Source organism: Arachis stenosperma, chromosome 8 (assembly GCF_014773155.1).
Source record: "Arachis stenosperma cultivar V10309 chromosome 8, arast.V10309.gnm1.PFL2, whole genome shotgun sequence".
Lineage (NCBI taxonomy): Eukaryota > Viridiplantae > Streptophyta > Magnoliopsida > Fabales > Fabaceae > Arachis > Arachis stenosperma.
This window is the reverse complement of record NC_080384.1, coordinates 22893677-22898408: the sequence shown is the minus strand read 5'-3', so window position 1 is coordinate 22898408 and position 4732 is coordinate 22893677. Positions and strand designations below refer to the sequence as shown.

At 39.6% G+C, this 4732-nt stretch overlaps 1 non-coding gene across 1 annotated transcript; it reads right to left on the bottom strand.

Moving 5' to 3' along the window:
- Positions 1-3206: 3206 nt before the first annotated feature.
- On the bottom strand, positions 3207-3314 carry LOC130947084 (small nucleolar RNA R71). Its single transcript, XR_009072496.1, has one exon. It is a non-coding gene; the product is annotated as a small nucleolar RNA R71 (small nucleolar RNA).
- Positions 3315-4732: the final 1418 nt, after the last annotated feature.

The window sequence follows — 4732 nt, the reverse complement described above, 5'->3', positions numbered from 1 at the left end:
GCAATTACTATTGTTCTTTCATTCAAATTACGCTTGTTCTTTATCCAAGATATCACTTGTTCTTCAACATGATGAAGGTGATGATTGACGCCCATCATCCTTCTCACTCATGAACAAGGTGACTGACAACCATTCTTGTTCTACAAGCATCTGAGGCTTAGTGAATATCTCTTGGATTCCTGATTGCACGATGCATGGTTGATCGCCTGACAACCGAGTGCTCGCCTGACAAACGAGCCAACCATTCCGTGAGATCAGAGTCTTCGTGGTATAGGCAAGAACTGATGGCAGCATTCAAGAGAATCCGGAAGGTCTAACCTTGTCTGTGGTATTCTGAGTAGGATTCAATGATTGAATGACTGTGACGTGCTTCAAACCTGTAACCTACTGGGCGTTAGTGACAGACGCAAAAGAGTTATTCTATTCCGGTAGGGGAGGGAACCAAACCGGTGATTGGCAGCACTGTGACAGAGTGTGTGCATTAGCTTTCACTGCGAGGATGGGAGGTAGCTGCTGACAACAGTGAGACCTTATACGAGCTTGCCATGGAAAGGAGTAAGAAGGGTTGGATGAAGACAGTAGGAAAGCAGAGAGACGGAAGGGAAGGCATCTTCATGCGCTTATCTGAAGTTCCTACCAATGAATTACATAAGTATCACTATCTTTATCTTTTATGTTATTTTCGTTCATCACCATATATATCTGAGTTTGCCTGACTAAGATTTACAAGATGACCATAGCTTGCTTCAATACTAACAATCTCCGTGGGATCGACCCTTACTCACGTAAGGTTTATTACTTGGACGACCCAGTGCACTTGCTGGTTAGTTGTGCGAAGTTGTGTAATGCCATGGTATTGGGCGCACCAAGTTTTTGGGAGCCATTACCAGGGATTATGAGAGTTGTGAAAAAGTATAGTTCACAATTTCGTGCACCAAGTTTTTGGCGCCGTTGCCGGGGATTGTTCTAGTTTTGAGCAAGCCTTTGGTAACATCAGTGCCAAGATCCGGCAACAACATCAATTTTTTGGTGTTATTGCCCGGGATTGTTTAGGCTGGACAACTGACGGTTCATCTTGTTGCTTAGATTAGGTATTTTTTTTTTCGAAATTCTTGAAGATGAATTCTAGAGTTTCATGATGATTTGTTGAAATCTGGCTGGCTGAGAAGCCATGTCTAATCTGATTGGACCGAGGTTTCAACTTATCACCACAAGAGCTTGTTGATTTCGTATCAATCTTGCTTTTGGAGCAGTGATTTGCTAAGGCTTGGCTGACCTTTGGTCATGTCTAGTGTTTTGGACCGAAGCTTTCTTTGGAAGCTTGGCTGGCTGTGAAGCCATGTCTAATTCCTGGACCGGAGTCTTAGACTAGCATTGCACTGATTCCTGGAATTCTCATTAAGAATTTTGATATCTTTTTCCACTTAATTTTCGAAAAAACACAAAAAAATTAAAAAATTAAAAAAAATCATAAAATTCAAAAATATTTCTTGTTTGAGTCTAGTGTCTCATCCTAAGTTTGGTGTCAATTGCATGCATTCATATGTCTTAGTGATCTTCAAGATGTTCTTGATGATTCACTTGCTCTGATCTTTGAATTCTATTGACTTGAGTATTTTGTGTGTCTCATATGCATTTTCAGTTCATTAGTGTCAGTAGTATACAAACTGCTAAGTTTAGTGTCTTGCATGCATTGTTATTTGATTCTTGTTGCATTTTAATTATTAAAAAATCCAAAAATATTTTTAATTTGTGTCTTTTCAAGTCAATGATACAAGGGATTGAAGATTCAGAACACACTGCAGAGGAATTATACAGAAAAAGCTGAGCATTCAAAATGCCCAGTGAAGAAGGCAGACTGGCGTTTAAACGCCAGCCAGGGCACCTGTTGGGCGTTAACGCCCAAAGAGGTAGCATTTTGGGCGTTAAACGCCAGAATGTATACCATTCTGGGCGTTTAACGCCAGGATGGTGCTAGGGGAAGATTTTGTTTTCAAATCAATTTTTTCAGTTTTCAAAGTTTTTCAAACCAAATCTTTTTCAAATCATATCTTTTCACTCAAATGTTTTCAAATTAATTTCTTTCCTTTCAAAGATACTTACTAACAATTAATGATTTGATTGAACATTTTTTGCCTTTTCTGTTAAGGAAGGTTTTATGTTTGAATCATATCTTTTCTTGTTAGGCAAGTCACTAATTTTCCAAATCAAATCTTTTAAAATAATTTTCAAAACATATCTTTTAAAATGGTTTTCAAATCATATCTTCTCAATCACATCTTTTTAAGACAATAACCTTTCAATCATATTTTTTTTATCATATCTTTTTCAAATTAGTTTTCAATCAAATCTTTTTAGTTTCTAATTTCAAAATCCTTTTCAAAAATCACTTGATTTCTCTTCCACTTTCAATTTTCGAAAATTATCAATCAAATTTTCAAAATGTTTTCAAAATCTTTTAATTGAATTTTCGAAAATTCTCTTCCCTCCTTCTCACATCCTTCTATTTATGGAGTACCACTCCTTCTAAATGCACAATTCGAACCTTATCTAATTAAAGTTCGAATTCTTCTTCTCCTTCTTCTTGCTATTTTTCTTTTCCTCTGACATTTCAAGGAATCTCTATACTGTGACATAGAGGATTCCACATTTTCTTTTTCTCTTCTCTTTCATATGAGCAGGAGCAGAGACAAAGGCATTCTTGTTGAAGCTGATCCTGAACCCGAAAGGACCTTGAAGAGAAAGCTAAGAGAAGCCAAAGCACAACTCTCTTTAGAGGACCTGACCGAATTCTTCAAAGAAGAACCCATGGCAGCCGAAACAACAACAATGCCAACAATGCAAGGAAGGTGCTGGGTGACTTTACTGCACCTACTCCCGACTTCTATGGGAGAAGCATCTCTATCCCTGCCATTGGAGCAAACAACTTTGAGCTTAAGCCTCAATTAGTTCTCTAATGCAACAGAATTGCAAGTTCCATGGACTTCCAATGGAAGGTCCTCATCAGTTTTAGCTGAATTCTTGCAAATCTGTGACACGGTCAAGACTAATGGGTTACCCTGAGGTCTATAGACTGATGCTATTCCCTTTTGCTGTAAGAGACAGAGCTAGAATATGGTTGGATTCTCAACCTAAAGAAAGCCTGGACTCTTGGGAAAAGCTAGTCAATGCCTTCTTGGCAAAGTTCTTTCCACCACAAATGGAGTAAGCTTAGAGTGGAAGTCCAAACCTTCAGACAGAAGGATGGAGAATCCCTCTATGAAGCTTGGGAAAGATACAAACAATTAATCAGAAGATGTCCTTCAGACATGCTTTCTGAATGGAGCATCATAGGTATTTTCTATGATGGTCTCTCTGAACTATCCAAGATGTCCTTGGATAGCTCTGCTGGAGGATCTCTTCATCTGAAGAAGACGCCTGCAGAAGCTCAAGAATTGATTGAAATGGTTGCAAATAACCAATTCATGTACACTTCTGAAAGGAATCCTGTGAACAATGGGACTAGTCAGAAGAAAGGAGTTCTTGAGATTGATACTCTGAATGCCATATTGGCTCAGAATAAATATTGACTCAACAAGTCATTTGATTTCTCAAAGTCTGTCTGGAATGCAAAATGCACCAAACAGTACTAAGGATGCTTCATCTGAGGAAGAAGCTTATGATCCTGAGAACCCTTCCATGGAAGAGGTGAATTACCTAGGAGAACCCTATGGAATACCTACAATTCTTCATGGAGAAATCACCCAAATCTCTCATGGAAGAATCAAGAGAGACCTCACAAGGTTTCAATAACAATAATGGTGGAAGAAACAGGTTTTAGCAATGGCAAGCCTTTTCCATCATCTTCTCAGCAACAGACAGAGTTCTAAGCAGAATACTTCTGACTTAGCAACAATGGTCTCTGATCTAATAAAGACCACTCAAAGTTTCATAAATGAAACAAGGTCCTCCATCAGAATTTGGAAGGACAAGTGGGTCAGCTGAGCAAGAAAGTTACTGAACTCCCTCCTAACACTCTCCCAAGTAATACAGAAGAAAATCCAAAAGGAGAGTGCAAAGCCATAGACATGGCCGAATATGGAGAGGAAAGAGAGGAGGAGACGCCACTGAGGAAGACCTCAGTGGGCGTGTACCAATCTCCTCTGAGTTCCTCAATGAGGAACATGGGAATCTGAGGCTCAAATGAGACCATAGAGATTCCATTGGACTTACTTCTGCCATTCATGAGCTCTGATGAGTATTCTTCCTCTGAAGAGGATGAGTATGTCACTGAAGAGCAAGTTGCTAAATACCTTGGAGCAATCATGAAACTAAATGACAAGTTATTTGGAATGAGACTTGGGAGGATGAACCTCCCTTGCTCACCAAAGAACTGGATGACTTGTCTAGGCAGAAATTGCCTCAAAAGAGCAGGATCCTGGAAGTTTTTCTATACCTTGTACCATAGGCACCATGACCTTCAAGAAGGCCTTGTGTGACTTAGGGTCAAGTGTGAACCTCATGCCCCTCTCTGTAATGGAGAATTAGGGATCTTAGAGGTGCAAGCTGCAAGAATCTCATTAGAGATGGCAGACAACTCAAGAAAACAGCCCATGGCTTTAGAGGATGTTCGGTTAAAGTTGAAGACCAGTACATTCCTACTGATTTCATAGTCCTAGAGACTGGGAAGTGCATGGATGAATCCATCATCCTTGGCAGACCCTTCCTAGCCACAGCAAAGGCTGTGATTGAT